Source organism: Pollachius pollachius (assembly GCF_949987615.1).
Source record: "Pollachius pollachius genome assembly, chromosome: 12".
Lineage (NCBI taxonomy): Eukaryota > Metazoa > Chordata > Actinopteri > Gadiformes > Gadidae > Pollachius > Pollachius pollachius.
The window spans coordinates 9,342,769-9,365,167 of record NC_136945.1 but is presented as its reverse complement, the minus strand read 5'-3'; the positions used below and the strand labels follow the sequence as shown (position 1 = coordinate 9,365,167).

Below are 22,399 nucleotides of genomic sequence, written 5' to 3'. Positions count from 1 at the left end.
ATTCAAATTCTGTAAATAGTTTTTTTTATTCCAAATCCTTGTTATGCTATGCTATATGCAAATTGTTCAAGTAGGCCTAAACTCGTTCTCTGGGCTTCTCTTGGGGCTTGCCATAAGATACATATTGTTTTGAAGATCCGGGTTGAAATCCACCCCGGGTTTTGGGTTGATTTAAACAACTTAATAGCCTAGTAAGACTCGGCTTCTACAGCATACACACACGTAAGCCACCCACACACGCAGTCAAGAAGTTGCCTATGAAGTAACAGCATTTAAGTAAACAAACATATTGATAGATCGACGTGTGTGTCGGCCCTGCGTTAAATAAGACAACGATACATTGTTTTTCTAATGAAGGTCGTGGTGTCCTTAATGCTCTCGTGCAACAGTGGCAAAGCGCAATTGTAAATATTTTTTCAAATATATGTAGGCCTTTATATATTGGATTAATTTGATATTCTATAAAGCAGCGGCGTTTATCCTTCAACTGTGTTCGAATGACGTGTGCAATAAATTAACTTGGAACAGAAAAACCCCAACCGGCGTGGTCTTCTTTTTTTCTTCTCTTTTTTTTTTAAGAAAAACAAAAAGTGAGCTTCCTGTTTCGGGGTGGTCCACAGACTGCAGCAGGGAGGGGAGGAGGGAGTCAGGCGAAGGGGGTGCGCATTCCCGCATTGGCTGAACCAACTTCGGATTTTGCGGGACTCCATAACCGAACATGGGATACAATTTTGTCACTGTTTACGATACGTGGCTTTAAAGAAAACTATGGAAAATAACTTTTAACGGAAGGGATAACGTCTTGCTTTTTATACGCGGGGCGAACCATCTCCATCTGTGTTGCGTCCGCCAGAACGCGGAGAAGAAGAGGAGACTTTATTGGAAATTCTCGAACCCCCAGCGGGACGCTGAGTCTTCAGTCCCTGAACTTTCCGAGACCATCCGAGGACTGGGCATGAAGTCAGAGAATTAATGCAGAATACTCTTCCGCCGAAGTGATAAGGTAGGGCTACATTTATTGATTAATCTGTAGAGTTTGCTGTGAAAGCATAAAGAAGAACGCTTTGCCAAGTGAAACGACTGAACGGTGTTTCTGCCTCATCCAAATGTTCAAAACATCGCAATTCATATAAGTAGAAGTAGCATTTTTCAACTGCGTTCATTATGATGTAGAAGCCTATACGACTGCAATGCATTCAGTGTAAGCTATCGAGATGCATGCAAATTATTACAACTATTTGCAAACTGCATGAACCAGACCACATCTTAAGCGGTGGATTCAATGACTGAAGTGTGGAAGCTATTATTTTGAGTTCAATGTGATGCCAGTCAATGCAACACACACTAAAGCTGAACCAACTGTGGTCTGAGCAAGGCGAAATTACTTGGTTGATAACAACCTGTGGATTCAACTGCTTGCTGCTCCTCTATTCAGGCGGAATCAATGTCTGTGATGGATAAACGTGTGTGACAACACACACTCGTAATAATGATGTTACTATCCAGACTTAAGGAAACGTTGATCTTAAGACTTTGCCTTCACTTTTCATTTCAGAAACTAATTTTAGATGTCTGTCTGCCAATATTAGCTTATTTTATTTTCGCCGTGTGTGTGTGTGTGTGTGTGTGTGTGTGTGGGGGGGGGGGGGGGGGGTTCTTCCGAGGTTCGTAACGCCGCCTGAAAACAGCTGTTTCTTGTAACCTGAAATACTTTAGGTGCCAATATATTTTTCTAACTGTGATTTTCTGGCAGACACCCACCACTTAACGAGCATCAACGGGTTAAAAGCAGATTTCACATCAAGTTTGGTCGAATTTGGACTGGCGTTAGGCCTGTAGTCCAATAGGCCTATCTACTTCAAAATGATAGTCTTTATTTCATTTATTTACTTTCTTTCATCTGAAGAGGCAAATACTCAGACATTTTGCATAATTGTACCATAATCCATTTTATTGTCTCTTTAAAGGTCACTTTAGCTGTTAATGTGGAAAGATTAGGCCGTTTGTCTCATGTTGTGGGCCAGCGCTGAAGAGTGTAAACATCAAACTCAATAGAAGAGCCAAACACTTATTTATTCTACATTGACAGTGGAGTGCTGAGCACACAAGCTAAGCAGCTATTTCATATTCACACACACACACACACACACACACACACACACACACACACACACACACACACACACACAAACACGTACAAACACGCACACACACACAGTCATACACACACACAGAAATACATGTATATATATATAACATAATATATGCTATTCTGATGACTTTGACATCGAGAATGAATTGAATGCAATTGAAGATATAGCTTGAACACTTTTCCTTTTTGTCAGGGTGGAGTTGTGAACCTTCTTTTCAGAAGAAAAGTGCACTTTGGCTGTGGGTGAAAGGCTCTGCAGGGAGGCTTCCTCCTCTCTGTCTCTGTGTTAAGGCCAAAAGGTCCCCCTATAAGGAATGCCCTTAAACAAATAGAGAGCGTATATACAGGAAGGAACTGTCCTATACAGCCAGTGCTGGGTTAACTCCAGCAGAGGGTTATCACAGATAAGTCAGGAGCAAAGAGATAAGTCTGAAACACACACGCAGAGCGCATGTCCCAATTGAAAAACAAAGGACTACTGTATCTTTTCTTTTAATGAGGGATCATTGTAAACTGGTAAACTGTAGGTGGAACAATACATGGTGAAGCGTCAATACCAAATATCTTCAAAATGTTTTAACTAGTCCATGTGATACATGGGAACAGGTTCTTAAGCAGGGTCTTCCTTCAGCGTCACACCATGGTCAACCAAAAGCTTCTCTCCTGCCAATTGTGGAGTACATTTTTGAGGGTATGAATGATGATTTATTGACCAGTAATGATTTGTAATGCATGCTTTTAAATTAAGGACTGCGAGTCATGTGCCACACAAACCCACGCACTCAGCCTCACACACACACACATACACACACACACGCACGCACGCACACACACACACACACACACACACACACACACACACACACACACACACACACAGTGGCAGGCAGGCAGCAACAAGTGGTGTGGTTTTGTCCAGATTCCATTTTGGTCCGCTCGGCAAGGAACTTGTGTCACGTGATGTGACGCTTACAATCCCGTCCTCCACTCTTCTTTCTTCCCTAACACCTCCTCCCTCCTTCCTTTCTTCCACAGAGAGAGGGAAAGAGAGAGAGAGAGAGAGAGAGAGAGAGAGAGAGAGAGAGAGAGAGAGAGAGAGAGAGAAGGACCACCCTCACTGGGATCAGAGCCCCTCAATCAGGGCCTTTCACACCCTGTGAACCTGAAACAATCGTGGTTTAATAGCAGCTGTCTGTCTGCCTTGTCCTGTCCTGGCCTGGCCCAGCAAAGCCCTGCTATAGCCATGCCCTGGCTGGGCTCTGGTGGGGCGGAGAAGACCTTCTTTAGATTGGGATAAGCGGGGAGATGCTCCAAGAGAAGATTTATTTCTTGTTGTTGTTGAAGAAAAACAGACAAGAATGGTGCCTACCCATTGCACACACACACACACGCAGCGCAGGCACACGCAGGTTACAGTGTAGTGTACACACAGTGTACAGTGTACACACGTAGAGCAACGAACATGACATGTATAACACATGGACACGCTTCATGCCACTGTCCCTCTCTCTGTTACCCCCGGCGTAGGTTTTGAAGTTTTTTAATTCATCTCGCTTGGATTTTCAGTTTTTAAATTAGAAGTCATTGTTTTGGTTTGCCATGAATTAATGTTACTGAATCAAATGTCCCTTTGAAACATCCCCTCAGTGTGAATCAGATCCGAGTTCCCCCAATCAATTGTCGTATTGTCGTCTTCACAAACAGTAGACTAACTACGACAGACCATCGGTGAGATCATTTTATTTCGTTTGGTGTCATTTAGCCTGAAGAACAACAAAACATTGTTAAACCACAAAGGTGGTTGGCGACTCATCACAAATTGTTTGACTATCGGGATTATTTTCACTTGACTAAATGACTAACATCTATCCGGTGGAGATGCCAAAGTCAGCCCTCGTGACAAGCCCCTTGTTGCCCTAATGATTTCATTCAATGGGCCACGGTGAGGCCCTCTAGTAAAACATAAGGGGATGTTCGGGGGAATCCATGGAATGATCCTGGGGGGTGGGACACAGGGCTACACAAAATGGATGTTTGACACCAGAGGGCAAAGGCATTAGGCGTTTGAAAGCACTCAATGAGAGCAAGCGTAGGGCACCCACAATCCAATAGAGAAATGTGACATTCATGACGAATATTCGGAAAATCGTCTTTTAGGGTTATATTTAAATCCATACTGAGAAGGGGTCACAACAGTGGCAGGGGACAGCAATGAAAATAATGGCTATGGAGAAATGAAGCTCACAAGAAATTCCCCAGAGCAGAGGGAGCGTTGGAAAAGGTTATGTATAACCAAAGGAATAAGGCATCTGATAAATCCAGATACAAAGGCGGGTAAAGTTTTATTTCTGTGATAATACAATGGGTGAAATGTGGTTCAATGTGTGTAATTATAAAAACCTATATTAAATTATAAGGTGTTAACCATACTTTTTTGTATTTAAAATTGTGTTGAAATTAACATACACCGTCAATCAACATTATTAAATTCACTTAACCTTTCTTTTAAAGACACGATAATCATCATCAGGGGATTTAAGTAAGGCACATTAAATTTCAGCAAGGTGTTTACAAAAAGATACTACGAATTGAATCTGAATGTTTATAAGCCGTCTTGACCCGGCGGTAAGGCTGAAGGAGATGAGACGGAGTAATACGCGACATCCAGTCATCAGTGGGCCTAGCGTTGTCGCTAGCATGTGTTCAGTATTCGTTAAGGCTTGGTATGCACGTTCATGTTAGCGCCCAGGCATATGCCCCAGGAATGTGTTTGTGTGTGTGTGTTCCTTGTAGTTTATGATACTGACAGTAACAGGCAGAGTGGATCTGGTCTCTCACCCGTTCCCTTCTACCCCCCTATGCTTTGATTCAGGGTGGCGATTTATTTTCTTTTGTTATTCATACAAGTCTGTTTTTGTGTGCATTTAGTGCGCTATAGTATTTGCTTCGCTGTGTGTATGCGTGTGTGAGTGTGTATATGCTTGAGTGTGGGTGAATGTGTGTGTCTGTGCATATGTGCGTGTGTATATATATATATGTATGTGTGTCTGTATATAAATGCGTAGGTAAGCGTATGTGTGTACTGCGTAGGGGTTTGTGTATTAATTTATTTGTATGTGCGTGTGTATTTACTGTATATATATATATATATTTACGTGTGTGTCTATGCATATATGCGTAGGGGTGTCTGTGTGCACAATGCATAGGCGTTTGTGTGTATGTGTGTGTTTGTGTGAGAGTGCGAGCGTGTGTGTGTGTGTGTGTGTGTATATGTGTATGTGTGTGTGTGTGTGTACGTGCGTACTGCATAGGTGTGTGTTCAGTGGGTAGGAGCGTGCACGGCGGAGGCAGGCCGCCAGAGCGACTCGCTGTCAGCTCATGTGGTTAATATTAGAAATCAAACCAGTAGTAACGGGATCCAGGTGAACACGGCCGATGGCTTTCACATGCAGGGCCAGCAGCGGCTCTGCTCACACACTGCTCATTTCCTGCCTCCGCCGGGTTAGGTTGGTCCACAACACTGAGGCGACCAGCCGACTGGGGCTCAACATGATGGAGAAGTCTGTGGATTCCATCTAGATTTGACAAAGGCCAGGTGAAACACTAGACGTGTGTGTGTGTGTGTGTGTGTGTGTGTGTGTGTGTGTGTGTGTGTGGTGTGGGTGTGTGTGTGTGGGTGTGTGTTTGTGTGTGTGTGTGTGTGTGTGGGTGTGTGTTTGTGTTTGTGTGTGTGTGTGTTTGTGTGTGTGTGTGTGTGTGTGTGGTTGGGTGCCATGTGTGTTTGTGTGTGCGTGTGTGTCTTGTTTGTGTGAGTAGCGCTGAGGATAAAAGAACAGGTCTTTGTGCTGTTGTTTTTTTCCGTTTTCCAACATCACACTCAGTGCCCTTATTCAGTTTGGTAACAGTTGGCTGATAAGATGGTTCAATAAGTGAGTGGTTGTCGCTAGTATTGCACTTCTCCATAAAATGTGGACGACCAAAGAATAACTGAATAAACTTCTTTACAATATTTTAATCAATATCTACGTTAATGCATGTGCAACAAGGTTATAAAGTACAGTGTGTGTGTCTGTGTGTGTGTGTGTGTGTGTGTGTGTGTGTGTGTGTGTGTGTGTGTCTGTCTTTGTGTGGTGCATGTTCTCACTTGGTCATTTCAATGAGGGCACCCGCATTGTTAAGAGAATGTGTGTGTGTGTGTGTGTGTGTGTGTCTCGATGTGTGTGTTCTCCACAGTGGATGACTCACATGGTGTCGTCCCCTTTGGCAGGCAGAGATTGAAGAGGAGGCGGTGTTTATTATTTCCCCCGGTTGCCATGGCGGCGGTGCGTTAGGGCGGCGTCATCGTCCGTGTAATTGCAGCGCTGTGACTGTCGGACTGTCCTCCTCGGTGTAAGCCACTGCTCTCTCTCGCGCCAATTAGGACCGCACACTTGGCCGGCCGCCCTGAGATCACACAGGTGATGAGGTGCACTGGTTTGAATGTGTTAGCGGGTGAAAAACGTGAAAGCAGCTGTGTGCGACGGCTTTGAGTGCAGTCGAGGGTATTTGGGGAAAAAGTGAATTTGGGCAACACAATTGGGTTTAATCTTTCAAACACCAGCCCCTGAATGCAACTTGTTTACAGCCAACAAGGCTGCACTTTAATGGTATTCTTCGTTCACAATGATTTGTTTCTCATAGAAGGTCTTATTAGGTATCTTAAATAAATATGAAACAGTTTTATCGGTACGCATAGAGTTAAATGGTTGCAATCATTTCTTCTAATTTCCATTTACATCAAGCAGGAAAAAAAACTGAAAGTAAGCAAAGAGAAGCCGCCAAGAGGGAGGGAAGTGGTGAGCACCAGAGAGAAATATTTTCAAGGAGAACGAGATCAGAGAGATATGCTGACTGTGTGTTGATGACAAGCCTTCTCAACAACAACTCTCCTTATCTGAGATGAGATTTAAAAAAAAAAAAACCTTTTTGGAACGGACACATGTGCTGGCCAAGCTGGAACTATAGTTCCACACCCAACCCTTAACCCTTGAGTAGACAACTACAGAAACCATGTAACACGGCACCGTTCATGCTAAACTAGTAGTCTAACACACGCATGTGTTGTTAAAGGGGCCGGCAATGCTATTTCTGGTCTTAATCACTAGTTGGGGTGTCTTTTGTTTGCATAAAGATGTCCCATCCTTCCCTGTCCTCTGCTAAATTGACGCGTTGCTTCACACTCCCTCTCTTTGAAAGTCGTTTTTGTCAATCAGGGTGGTTGAAAGGCCACTTGTCAGCGTCATGTTAGCCAAATCAGATGTCACAACAGGAAAGCAGTACATACATAGCTGAGGATCACAAACACACACACACTTGCAGATGACTTACAACCACTGCAGGCCAAATGTGGGCAGCTCGTCACTGATACACTGACATGAATCCACCGTAGGTCAGAGGTAACTGCTTCCACAGTCAAAAAAACAGGACTAATATTTACAACCGCAATGCGTGATATGCATGTTAACAAGTAAGTTGTATTCCAACTAAACTTACCTAACTTCCAAGTCATGTCCCTGAACTCTGCAATCTACAAATATGTTTTTTGGTGTATACATTTACTGTAAATGAATACATTCAATGTACTAACTAAACTGGTGGTCCCATTCAGAAAAGTCATAGAAATTGTTTTCGAATTAGAGATTGAGTTTTGCTTTATTTTTACTTCTTCTAATTGGCATCAAATCAATATTTGGTTTTACTTTGAGTAGAAACATCTTGTACCACAGTAACTGTCCCTTCTGTCGTTTGTGTCATTTTCTGAAGCTTTAAATATTATTTATTGTAATGTTCCATGTGGTCCACGGCCATAAATTACAAAGACATGGAAACTAATAATTGTCCTTGAGCTGAAATCATTACAATGCGCTCAGTTCCTTTCTGGAGAGCAATATCCTTTTTTACAAACCATGCTTTGGGACAAGCTGCTACCATTCTTTCAAATTGTAATGACTGTGTTTGGGCCAGCAGCTTTCAGAAAACAAGTCAACGCAGCCCACATTTCCACACTAAAATACAGCTAATGCCTATTTGCTACAGCCTTTGCAAAGACAAATCAAATCAAGTATTTGTGAAAATAATATTATTGGCACGAACCAAGAATGAAATATTTGATCCCTCATAACCGTGGGTATTGACTGAAAAGGAATGGGAGAAAAGAGAGAGTGAGAGAGAGAGAGAGAGAGAGAGAGAGAGAGAGAGAGAGACTTTTTTTTCATAGCAAGAATAGGAGTAAGGAATGGGAGAAAAGACAGCGAGAATGAGGGAAAGAGAGAGAGAGGGAGAGAGAGAGAGAGAGAGAGAGAGAGAGAGAGAGAGAGAGAGAGAGAGAGAGAGAGAGAGAGATGCAGATTGTTTTAAATCCGCACTGAGTCAGGCTCTCAAATTTATGCCCATGGGCTGCTTCTTGGGTGGGCTACGGCGAGGGAGGGAGGGATGGGGGGAGTGGGGAAGGAGGGAGGGAGTTGCGCTAGATGCAGCAGGGGAAAGTTGCCGGCTCCAGACTTCAGCCTAGCTTTTCCTGCTGGAACACATTTACAGCTCCACTGTCCCTACTGACTGGCTGGCTGGCTCGCTAGCTGGCTGACTGGCTGACTTACTGCCCAGTACAGCCTTCCACAACTTTACCATACTCCTAGGTTGCTTTTTCTTTTCTCACTCTTTGACTTAGTTTCATTCAGTGTCCCATGTTCAAATTTTTATTTAAGTGTGTAAACCTTAAAAAAATAAAACACACAAAAACGATAGTACACTTTATACTCCCTAAAAATCTAGATCTGCTTGATGTATATTGTGTATAACTTTCTACCAGTTGGGTTTAACGTCAACGACACACAACATGGCCGCCAGACTCCAAACCTTTAACCAAGGCCTTTGGATCTGATAAGACCCAGTGCGGCTGCCTCTTCTCTCTCCTCCGTGCCAGCACACTCGCTGTTTGTTTTGCTCAACAGGAGAAGGATCTGGGCCCTGCTTAGCCTTCACATGGATTCACGTTTCCACCGGACAGAGAGCAGCTCACTCACCAGGCCGTTTTCACATGGTACATCCAATAGCCTGCTTTGAGCTAGCTGTTTAGGCCCCTCAAACTCTCTGTTTATAATCTTGAAATTCATTGTAAATAATTACTTTATTTTGGGAAATACATAAGAGTTACTTTTTTCTTACTTTTTATTAAAGATAAAATATGAATAGAATTCATTAAATGTAGTACATTGATTTTTAGTAGCAAAGCAATTTTTGGTTAACTGTAAATCAATTCTCTACTTTAATTAAAATGATCTAAAATTCAAATCAATCATGTTAGCGCATTTTTTTTATCATATAACATAAAGGTGGCCTGTATTTTCTAATGGCTTTTCCAATGTAGCATTACATTAAAGCGTTGGTGGGTCTGTGCTTGTTGAAACATGGAGGTTCCCCTTGGTCTCAGCAACACGGACAGGAATGACATCAGCTGCATGTAAACCAGCTGGCGCAGGGCTGCCAAAATCAAAAGTTAAAACTCTCACAACGGTTGCTTCACCGACCACCGCTGTGGTTTAGCAACACACACACACACACACACACACACACACACACACACACAAGCATCCACAGACACATACAAGCATGCACACACACATGCATATTCACTACTGGATTAGCACACACACATTTTTACGCATGCATACACACACACAAACACCGGTTTCACACACACAAGCACACATACACACGCACATATACACACACAAGCAAACACACATACATACACACATCATACTAATGGTGGATAAGCAAGCCAAAACATAGTATATCTGGCATCATTCGGTAAATCAATGCTTTAACTTTCCTTCCTTCCTACCCCCCCCCCCCCCTTGAAAAAACCTTAGTTCTTAGTGTAGCTAGCATGCTACCCTGGCTAGTCTGTTCCCTCCAGATTTGCTGCCTCGCTTCTCCGCGAGATAAATCCCTCTGAAGGCATTACGGTTATTGGCAGACTGGTAAGCCATTAAATCTTTATTTACAAGAGAAAGAAAAAAGAAAAGAGGTGGTTGAGTGTAGGGGCCACGGTCTGGGTGGCTGCGTGGGCCAGGCCGGGGTCTTGGTACGGTTGCTGACCCCACTGTAAGTGATTAGAACAAACGAACAACTGAATTCACAACAGAGTCAACAGAGAGTCAACAGAGAGTAGGGGGGCCCGACATCTGGTCCCCATTGCAGAAGCACTGCAGACCCCTCCTCAATTACATAATTGTACCTATTAATTACAAGAAGGAGGGCCTTCATTTCCTGCCAGCCCATAACCAACGAGGAGCCTGCTAGTAAAGACGGACACATGGGACTTTAGTGTGTGTCGTGGCATGGGCAACACGCGGCGTGTTTCCTCTGAGGAGAAGTAGTGGAGACCACGCTGTAGGGCCGTGTTTATTTGGCTACACAAAGTGTGGTTGTTGATGCAACCTACTACTTCTACTAAGCTGCTACACTTATAATTAATTAATTTTGATTGATACAGACAGGAATACAGATGAAGCCAAATTAATTTAACACATTTGTATACAAACACACACACACACACACACACACACACACACGAATAGACATACAGACACAAAGAGAGAAAGACAGAGAGAGTGTGGGAGAGAGGCATGCTGTGTCTTTTAGTAGTCCATCTGCTGTCGTCTGCCCAGGCTTTGGTTTGAGAACAAGGCCAGCCTTTCCTCTCATGTTCTCCACGTCACTCCGGACGTGTATACATTACAGGCTTGTTTAATGCTCCATTCAGATCTTTTTATTTTTTTTTGCATATTGCAGTCACATGGCCAATGATCAGATCAGGGATTTTTTGATTTTTTTAACATAAGAACCGGGTTTCATGTGATGTGTGCTGTTCATTGACCCATAAAAACCCCACTAATCTGTCTCGCAAAGTTAGATAAGTAACAAAAAAAAGGTTATGGCTTGTAATCTTAACACAGCCCGAGAATGCAGTCTGGGTTTTGGTTTGTATTGTATCCAAGCTACTGCGGCTGCTACTACCCGTGTCTAATCACCCTTTTCCTGCTCTTATAATGCATCAAATACATAAAATACTGTCATGGACTTGACCTATATCAAATCATCCAATATCATACATTCTGTGTGTAGGAAGGAAGAATATTAACAGAAGGAAGAATATTCAGCCTTTGGACCGTTTCCTACTCCCGTTCCACCCATTGCATGCCACCCCATTACATAACCGCACTTTGTGAGGTTTGTTCACAAAAAAATCGAATGAATGTGAATTCTTTAGTTCCCACACTGGGAGGGACGTGCTCATGCACTTATCATGCATGTAGGAGACACATGTTCTGATGGCCCTGTGGCCCTCCCAGCTGTTGTTGTGGTTGTTGATTCAGGTCCTCCTGAATGTAGTCCTCTCCTCCTCCTCTTCTCCTCCCCCTTTTCTTCCTCCTCTCTTTCTTTTGGATTTCTTGATGCTTTTTTTTCCCCCTTCTCTGCACTCATCTCTCTCTCTCGATCTCTCTCTCTCTCTCTCTCTCTCTCTCTCTCTCTCTCTCTCTCTCTCTACAACAAGGGCAGTCCACCTGCTACTACAATGAAGAACGACAGGTGTTCAAAAGAAAGGCAGTGTCGTGTAAATGTGTAGAAACAGAGGATTGGATGAATCTCCATTGGCTCGATGCGTTTGTGTGTGTGTGTGTGTTAAGAATATTGCCTGAGTGTTCATTGCTGCCATTGAGTTGAATGGGTTCAAATCAATCAAACTTTCTCCTGAATTCTGACTCATTGATAATGGCTCCAGTACGACATCTTGATTGTTGTTAATGTCTATGTATAAACCCAAATATCTTCAACAGAAAGTAAAACAAATAGTTAACATATATATATATACTGTATACATACATAACTCAGAAGCCCAATCAGAGACATGCTATGCTGCTATAAGCTAGATCTTTAGTAACAGACTGTGGGACCAATGTGGGGGCTTCCCCCTCCCCCAACCACCCCCACCCAAGACACCCTGATCATTTCCCCAGCAGTGCCCGACGAGCGTCCTTCGTCAGTACATTCCCGGTTCGGTGTGTTTGTGACGGGACCTACAGTTGCTGCGCTTCGTGGCACGTTTACGGCCCCATAAGCTGGCACCTGTAGTCCATTAGCCTAGTCTGCTGATGACAGACCCCCACGTCCAACCCACAGACCCCCCCACGTCCATCCACTGCCTCTCCCATCTCCTAACGGGGTGTCCTCCTCACCAAAAGCTCAGTGTTTGAGGAGGCCGAACCCGAGGCCTCATTTGCACTTTGGAGAGAACTATCTCTTGGAAAAGATTTGAAAGGACATCGTCTAGACCCATGGAGCTGGTGTCCCTTCCCCTAGCGGCTCTGTGTTGACTTCCTCTCTCACAGCTGCGGAGCAGAGAAGGTGATGAGCGACGCGCACACGTTTGTGTTGAGGTTGCGCACGTTTGTTACCATGTTGCCATGTGTGTTTGCTGTGTGTGTATGCGTGTGTTTGTGCGTGGCTGAGCGGGGCAGGTTTTATGTGGTTGCATGGTTAGCCTACACGGTGAGGGAACATGACGCATTCTATTCTGTACTCAGACGTCGTCGTTCAATATCAGCCCCGAGCAAAGCTTTTTTTTTTATTTTATATCCCAGTCACTGAGCATGTTTGACCCATGCTAGCTGTCATTAACATCCCACCACAGTGGTGAGGAGCAGCCTTGAGGTCACTCGTTGGAATGCATGTAGTTTGGTTTCTCAGTACCTAGTCATGTGTGTTGAGGTAATCTAAGACTCTAGGACCTGGGAAAATATATCATAACATAAGATGGATTCATAGTTCTATCTTTCGTTGTTATATATGTATCATTACGGTATATAACCATTTTGTTTATTTGAGAGAAGGGACAGTGTGAAAAAATCACACATGGTATAAAATGCTGGAATTAGCCAGCACAATATTTGTATCAGATTGAGGTACTTCCACCTCAATCTACTCTGGACCGATCTACATTTGTTGTGCATTTTTTTTTCTGTTGACATTTTGCTGGGATATGAAAGGGTACTCAACCACCAGAAAAATATTTCAGCAAAAATAAGTGTGTGTGGTTGTGTGTGTGTCTGTGTTTGTATATATATATATATTGCAGCATACATAGCAATTGGGTCATCGTTATCCCACACGTATTCTCTGCGTGTCACTCCAGCTGACGGTGGTTGAAGTGTTTTTCCTTGTGGCGGTTGGCCGGTTGACCCAGAGTTCCCCAGCTCTCACCCTGCCTTCCTGGGGGAAGCAGACTCGTCTGTCCCTCAAACAGCCAGCCCGTGCTGCAGCTTGCTCCTGAGTGTGTGTGAGGTGCAGGCGAAATTCTTCCTCTGTGTAATCTTCTATGTCAGGTTGTGTATATATTTGTATGTATGTGGGCCTGCGTTTGTGTCTCTTTGTGTGTGTGTGTGTGTGTGTGTGTGTGTGTGTGTGTGTGTGTGTGCGTGTGTGTGTTAGTGTGTGTGTGTTTGTGTGTGTGTGTGTGTGTGTGTGTGTGTGTGTGTGTGTGTGAGAGTGTGTGTGCATAAACATCTGTAGATTTATGTTGTTCCAAACTAATTGTTTGTAACATCATGACATTTTATGAATGAGTGAAGCAGTGTTCTCCTTCCGTTACTCAAAACCTTGTAGTTTATGTGTTTAATCTCAGTGACATTGTGTGTATGTTTAACCCTGCAAAACAAGAACTGGCTCCCATTACAGCGGAAATAAACAGCTCACTTACAGCAAATATCTGCAGTGTTATTCATTAGTGCACGTCCAAATAAATTTGAATGTATCAAGTTTGCATGCAGATAAAATACAAGCGTTCCATAAATGTGCTGTTCTATAATGATGTGTAGGTATATTTTATCAACGCAATGAATCCTCCACATGTATAATCCAATTAACAAACACACACACATACACACATTGTTTTGATGTTATATGTGGGGCATATACTATGCATATGTGTGGATGTACTTCTGTGTAAGCAGGCCCGAGCGCCTTTTAGATGGGCCCATTACACACAGGGGCTTGCATTGACCCCCTCTGGCCACAGGCCCGTCGCTGAGTCCACTAGCGGTGTGTCTGAGGTGGCGGTTTACCACCGCACTATTGGCTGGAGGGCTTTTACTCTTTATCTGTCGCCTGTGTGCATCGTGGCGCACACACACACACACACACACACACACACACACACACACACACATTGAAACAAACACATAAATACACACACACATTGAAACAAACAAACACACACACTTTCAAACACACACACACAAAACCTTGTCTAATATACTAACTGGTCAACAAGGGAGTTGTTTTAACCTCAGCTGAGAGGCGGTTGGAGAGCAGAAGGTAATTGACATGTTTGGCCGATCTGATTGTTTTTCCCCTCCTTTCCTCGTCCCTCTGCTCTCATCCGCCCTCCTCTCGGTAAACACATTAAAGAGCAAACGGGCCGCGGTGGCAAGCGCCACAGCTCTTCTGCTAACTGAGCCCCGGTTACTGAAGAGCCGCACATAACAGGCGCCCGCATTGGCTTTTGTGTGGCAGGAGGGTCTTTACATAACCCACATAACCAAGCACATTGTCTAGCAACCAGCCTGCCTCTAAAGGGCCTTGTACACAAAAAAGGAGAGCAGAGGGCTGTGCTTGAGTGGCGGCCAGCAGCCTGCTTGAGAGGGCTAGTGTGAAGCTAAGCTAAATCAAGACAATCAAAGGACAGGGGGGAGTAGGGGGGTTTGTTAGCATGCTAATGCAGCTAAGGCCTCGGGTGCAGGGAGCGAGCCCTCTCTCCCAGGGCCATAGAGGCTCCGCTTGTATGAGGGCCCTTTGGTTGAACCGGGGAGCTAAGGTGTTCAATTTATTCCTCAAAATAATAAGCTCTTTATATTCGCTAAATAACTCTCTTTTTCCGTGTGTTCTTCTTGGCATTCGCTCTTCTCCATCTTTGATATCGTTCAACGTAACATTTAATTGGCATGTTTTTTTAAGAAGAAAAATGCAGTTCACAGTATAACAAACAAACAAAAACAAATCATATTTGCCAACAGTCTCCTCTAAGCAGAATATTTAGTAGTTTTGGCTAATGCAAATGGTTACCAGGTTACCTACCTACCGCTGTGCGTTTTCCCTCACGCCCCGCTCCACAAAGCTCGGCCTTCATCGCAGGACTTCCCATGTTTGGGACTGGGCCAGAACTTCCCTGGAACTGCATAGGATGTAGGGATATATTTCATTGGGTTTGCTACTCCAAAGGATTACTTCTTTACACTTGATGCTCTCTTCTGCCAGAGTAAAAAAGGGCCTGAGAAGTTTGGAGGCGAGATCTCACTGCGGATCCATCTCCAACATAACCACTCTGAAATCATTTGGTTGGATGTTCGGTAGCCAACTCTCTGGAACACATTCAATCCTAATTAAGTGCTCTTATCTGCTCATATCTAAAACATATGGCATCTATAACTCTTAGTGCGCATTGCCATTGGACGTCATATATCACTGCCATTGAATGGTGCATTCATTTGTAATTTCTTCCATTCCAAATGGTTGTTTCCTGACTCGGCCCTCCCCCCCCATGGTTCTCCTTAACCACGTTTGATTGGCGACCAAGGCCGTCCCTCCCCAGGCACTGTGATGGGCAGCATTGTCTCATTATCTGCTCCACACTTCACCTTAGATCATGATAATGACCCATTTACCACCGACACTGGAAGCACCACCGTTCTCAGCCCGCTCCCTGCCAGGACGGAGGAAGTGAGCGTTACTGTTCCTCACATGGGGGCCATTGTCTTCCAATACACAGAGACAAGGTGCCCTGATGGCCCCTGATGGCCCCTGTTTCAGCTACATGCCCCCCCCCCACCCCCCCCCACCCACACACATACACTGACACAGCTGTAGCTGGGGTCTTTCTCGCCATTGTCTATCTGTTGGCTGCTAACAGGGGTGAGGGGGAGGTGGAGGTGGAGGTGGTGAGACTGATTTTGGGGGGAGGGGGAGATGGATGTCGAGGGTGTAGTGGAGGTGGAGTGGTGAGTGTAATGACTGTAGCCCCTTTTACCCAAAGACGCCCTAATATTGCAGTGAAGATGATCCGTCATTATGCCGGCTTTGCTTCTTAACACAGAACCAAACACAGCCAATGTTATGCTTGTACACATCATGCCGGTGTTCCGGATCACACTAGTCTGTACCACAACAGACTAGTGTGACGTAGAAGATACGTCACACTAGTCTGTGATACGCGAACGTTGCTTCTCAATAATAATGGCAGGTGAAACTGATCGTTGGGCTGCTTTTGCAAGCTGTGCACAATCGTACCACTCTTCAAACACAAGCAATGTCGCTGATGTTTTATACGTTTAATACAGAAGGCGAGGCAGAACAACATTCCCGCTTTGAACGGGCTGCGTAAAAGGGGCTTGTTGAATTGGTCGATGAGCTAGATGGCTTGGGGGGAGGGGTGTAATGAAGGCAGAGGTGGAGGTGGTCAGACTCTTATGTTTGGTGGGGCTGGTAGCGGGGGGGGGTTGATGGAAAGGGAGGGTGTAGTGGAGGTAGAGGTGGAGGTGTTGACTACTGTGATAGCGGCTTGGTGAGTTGGGGGCAGGCTAGAGTTTGTGGGAGGGTGCGTATATGGGTGCTTTGAAAGGATGTGTGAAATGGGAGCATGGGTATTAGGGGTCTTGGGCACGGTCGGGGGTCCATTGTGCTGACAGACCCCTGATGGGTCCCACCCCTCTGCTGCTGACACATGGGTTACTCTCACTCTGTACCTGCAGTGTGCGCTCTCTTTCTCTCTCTCTCTCTCTCTCTCTCTCTCTCTCTCTCTCTCTCTCTCTCTCTCTCTCTCTTCCTCTGCTTCTCCCCCTGTCTCTTCTCCTCTGCATGTCTATGTGGATCCATCTGTCTCTTGTTGGACATAGGCATCTCTCCTCCTCCTCCTCCTCCTCCTCCTCCTCCTCCTCCTCCTCCACCATCATCCCGAAGGTGCAAGCACTGAAACAAATGCTGCTCCAGCCTGAAGTGTGACCGAGGCGGTTCATTACAGCTTGCCGACACCGCACCGTCACATCGGCCACGTGCTCCTGTGTGCAGCTCGCTCACGACGGCGTGTGAACAATACTCCTCACTGCTGCTTCCCCCCTGCGACGTCTGAGTGTTGTATATTTTCCTACCCCCCATGCCTCCAGAACAGCGCAGAATTGTTGATGCAAATTCACATTCAATTGGCAGTTTTCAATGTCATATATGTTATGGCTAGATTTCTTTCCCCCTTTTTCTGTCTGCTTTTCGTGACGCAGGCCGTTCCGGAGGGTTGTGGTGGTGGGTGTGTTTCTCAACGGCACGGTTGTGATTGCGTGTGTACATGCACATATTTGCACAGTGTTATCCCGCCTGTGAGAGGCCAAGTGAAGTCGTGCGATTGTCAATAGTACAAGTCTATAAACACCGCTCATTGACAAAGAGAGGACAAACAGCCGCGGTTTGCTCAGGATTTCCTAACAAACACCACACGAGCAGATCCGCAAATGGAGAGGGTGGGTTGAGTGTCAGGCAGAGAGAGAGAGAGAGAGAGAGAGAGAGAGAGAGAGAGAGAGAGAGAGAGGAGGGGAGGGACCGATCTAGACTTCTCTCCTTTCTACATTTACAGCAAATAAGGGGATTGTTTCCCTTTCACACACACACTGACATGTACGTACACACAAAATAGAACAAGAAAACATGTGGGTTTCTATATTGCCTTGTGTACTGGCCCCCAACACAAATCCATGAGTTTGCAGCATTCGCCCGATTGCTTTTAAGATTTCCAAATATGAGGTTTGCATCAGTTGGCATACTGGTCGGCTTTTTTTACCTGTTCATCCATACTATGGTTGCATCGTGGCAATTAGCAAAATGCGTAGCTTGAAGGTTCCCGGAGCTAGTTTGTGGCTATTCCGCAATCTCTATGATCGCTCAGGAACATTTAGCTTTACCTTTTAAGGATGATGAAACAGATTTACGTAGAGTAGAAAGTATGCCTCGAGGATTTTTTTTTTTTCTTTTCTGTGCGAAAGAAGACAAACGCGCATGACTAGGTGTGAAATGTCACAAAAAGAATTCTGGCCTAAACTACAAAGAGCTCTTCTCACACAAACAACCTTCCAGAAGAACATTGGATGCCTATTGGTCTCTCTCTCTCTCTCTCTCTCTCTCTCTCTCTCTCTCTCTCTCTCTCTCTCTCTCTCTCTCTCTCTCTCTCTCTCTCTCTCTCTCTCTCTCTCTCTCTCTCTCTCTCTCTCTCTCTCTCTCTCTCTCTCTCTCTCTCTCTCTCTCTCTCTCTTCTCTCTCTCTCTCTCTCTCTCTCGTGGCTTGGCGACGGCTTGTTTGAAGCCCACATAAGGAATTAAGGAGTGTGTCTGTCTGTCCGGCCGGCTGCATGTGACGCCAGCAGCAGGCTATAGGGCAGGGCAGGCCAGGGCCGCGGCCGGGGTGTTGAGAAGAAAGGGGACAAATGTGCGGGCATGGGGCCATCGTACTACAGACCCGGGGGAGGAAATGGTGGATGTGCAGGGTGAAGTGTCTCCGTTTGGTGTGGTGGTCTCTGGTGAGGACGTTGGCTGCATGGGATGGTTATGGGGGGGGGGGGGGGGGATGTATTGTGTATGACTGTAACCTTTTGTTTCTGCTTTGGTTACGTTTGGGGGTGCTTTAGCGAGACTTGGGATGGGAGCCACTTGGGATGGGAGCCCTTAATGAGTGGTCGAGTGAAAAGGTGACAACAGTTTCTCGGCAGCCTGGCAGGGGCTCCTCTGTGACACACTGTCCCGTGGGATGAGCCCGGCGGCACAATGGGACACGGAGCGGGCAGAGCTCTTGTGCAAACAAAGACTTCTCCAATGAAGGAGCCGTTTAAAAGTGATCTCCCTTGCCAACAGAAAGTGTCCCCTTCTATCCTCTTATCCCGCACACTGGACCCTTCCGCTCTCTTTCTGAACCGTCGTCTTTGCGTAGCGCCCATGCTCTCTCTCTTACTTTCCCTGCACACCTCTTCTTCTCCCCTGCTGCCCCTTCTCCCGTCTTCCTTCGTCTCTCAATCATGGCTTCCGCTGCCTGTTGGAGGAGACATTTGGTCTGATTCTAATGGTAGTGACAAATACTCACCACCACCAACCCCCTCCCCAACCTAGAGAGAGAGAGAGAGAGAGAGAGAGAGAGAGAGAGAGAGAGAGAGAGAGAGGAGAGCGAGAGAGCGAGAGAGAGAGAGAGAGAGAGAGAGAGAGAGAGAGAGAGAGGGTAATAGACACAGAGAGAGCGAGAGAGAGAGAGAGAGGGAGGGTGATAGACACAGAGAGAGCGAGAGAGAGAGAGAGAGAGAGAGAGAGAGAGAGAGAGAGAAAGAGGGTGATAGACACAGAGAGAGCGAGAGAGAGAGATAGAGAGAAAGAGGGAGCGAGAGAGAGAGAGAGAGAGAGAGAGCGAGTGGGTTGAGTGTGTCGGAGGTAGAGGAGAGGCCAGCGATCAACATTCGTCCCACGGTGCAAACAAAAGGGGGGGATGAGAGAGCGAGAAAAAAAGGAGGCGAATGCAGAACGGAGCAGAGTCTAGAAAGAGGGGGTAGGAGGGGACAGGGGGCGCTGGGGGGGGGGGATTTGGGGGTGAAAAGATTGTAAGCCTCAGCAGATCCCTGAACGGATCCCCCCTGCCTCCCTTACACACACTAGCTCTCTCTCTCTCTCTCTCTCTCTCTCACACACACACACACACACACACACACATACCACATACCACATACAAACAGCCGTCCCTAAATCATTGCCTTTGACCGGCGGAACAATTAACCCCTCAGAGACAATACAGAGCAAGAGAGAGAGAGACACACACACACACACAGGGGGAATACAGAATGGATGGAGGGACGGACGGATGGATGGATGGAAGTTGGGGAAAAATAATGTGTACGAGCAATAGAGAAAGAAGGAGACAGAGAACAAGAGTGAGTGTTACTATGTGAGGGTGTGTGTTTAAAAGAGAGAGAGTGAGAGAGAGAGAGAGAGAGAGAGAGAGAGAGAGAGAGAGAGAGAGTGAGAGAGAGAAGGGGGGGAACTCAAGAGAGAGAGGGAGAGAGGAGGTTTTGAAAGAGAGAGATGGAGAACATTTATCATTCTGCAGGCTTTTCCCATCCCAGGGATCGTCAAGGCGAGCTGAACGGGGGGGGGGGGGGGTCAACAATTGACTCAATTACAAGACAAACTCCCCAAGGGCCCTACACTAGCCACTCAGCGTGGCCCCTGTAGCTCTTGGGGGCAGGCTGTTGATCGCTTGTCCCCCCCGCACCCACTCTTCTCTCCCTTCTGGTTCTTTTCTTAACCGGTAAATGTTTGCCCCTCTTCAGGTGCCCCTGGCAGACGCAGCATCTTCAGGCCCTCTGCTAGACTTTAACCTTTTCAACCCCTCCTGAAATGATTCCCCACTCTCCTCCTCTCCAGCAGCCAAGAGGAGAGCAAGAGGGAGAGAGAGAGAGAGCGTAAGAGAGAGTGAAGAGGCAGATGAAGGGTGGTAGCCCTCTCTTTGTCAGGCTTTTATAACCGCTAATGAATAGGAAATGTCTGGTGACCCAAAGAGATTTTTTTTTTTTGTCTCACAGGTGGATTTTCTTTTTCTTCTCTCCTCTCTCACTCGGTCTCTCTCTCTCTCTTCTCTCTCTCTCTCTCCCGCTCTTTTTATTCACTTCTGCTTTCTAACTTTTTTGTATTCCTCTTTTGCGGTTATGTGGTAGTGTGTGGGAAGGAATACTAATCCGCTGTACCAGTCCTCAGCAACACACGTAACAACAAGTATAGTGCCCCAGATCAAATGAGATGCACTTCAATACTGCGCAAGGGTAACACATTACAGAACACATAACTTAATGCAACTCACTACATCATATCAAACATTCATGACATCATTGGCTGTGGGGGCTTCTTAATATGCTTCAGAGCACCAAGTGCATGTTTGGTTTGACCTTCTACACAAATACAAAGTTTTACCCCGATTCAAATTTTCTTCCGGAATTAAAAAGTATTCTACGGCTCCTGATTCTACACGTGGCTAATGCTTAGCTATATAGTTAGCTAAGCATAGCTTAGCCAATAGTAATGCATGGTTATTGCTGACCACTGTAACACCTGCTACCTCCTCCACCTATTAACCCTTACAGAGTTAGTGGGTGTAGGGTTAGTGGGTGTGCCCAATAACGCTGCATTGATCAAGTCAGACAATACAGTAAGAAATTGCCTTTCAACAATAGGCCCTCTCTCTCTCTCTCTCTCTCTCTCTCTCTCTCTCTCATTCCCATCAGTCTAAAGGACTGCTCAACCATAGCACCACTGGCCTACAGAGCTCTTTCAATGCTTTCTCTATCTATCTCTAATTCTCTCCCTTTTTTCCCCCTCTCCAGTTTTTCACTCCTTCTCCCCCAGTTTTCCCCCCGCTTTCGTTCCCTTACTCTATGTCCCTCTTCCTCGCGCCTTCTCTGCATTCGCTCTATTCTTCTCTATCTCTCTCTCTCTCTCTCTCTCTCTCTCTCTGTTTCAGCCTACTGGCTTTTATTTTCCTCCTCTCAGTTCAAATGGAAAGAGGGTTGTAAATGCCACACACAGGCTTGAGTCCCCCTCTCTCTCTGTAACACACGTAACAACAAGTATAGTGCCCCGGATCAAAAGAGATGCACTACAATACTGCACAAGGGTAACACATTACAGAACACATAACTAAATGCAACTCACTACATCATATCAAACATTCATGACATCATTGGCTGTGGGGGCTTCTTAATATGCTTCAGAGCACCAAGTGCATGTTTGGTTTGACCTTCTACACAAATACAAAGTTTTACCCCGATCCAAATTTTCTTCCGGAATTAAAAAGTATTCTACGGCTCCTGATTCTACACGTGGCTAATGCTTAGCTATATAGTTAGCTAAGCATAGCTTAGCCAATAGTAATGCATGGTTATTGCTGACCACTGTAACACCTGCTACCTCCTCCACCTATTAACCCTTACAGAGTTAGTGGGTGAAGGGTTAGTGGGTGTGCCCAATAACGCTGCATTGATCAAGCCAGACAATACAGTAAGAAATTGCCTTTCAACAATAGGTCCTCTCTCTCTCTCTCTCTCTCTCTCTCTCTCTCTCTCTCTCTCTCTCCCTCTCTCTC

At 45.5% G+C, this 22,399-nt stretch overlaps 1 protein-coding gene across 1 annotated transcript in view; it reads left to right on the top strand.

Annotated features, from left to right (window-relative positions):
• Positions 1-690: 690 nt before the first annotated feature.
• gli1 (GLI family zinc finger 1) overlaps positions 691-22,399 on the top strand; it is a 45,161-nt gene continuing 23,452 nt past the window's right edge. The window contains exon 1 of the mRNA XM_079748171.1: positions 691-1,003. The gene's annotated coding sequence lies outside the window, so the exon portion shown is untranslated. The remainder of the gene's footprint in view (positions 1,004-22,399) is intronic.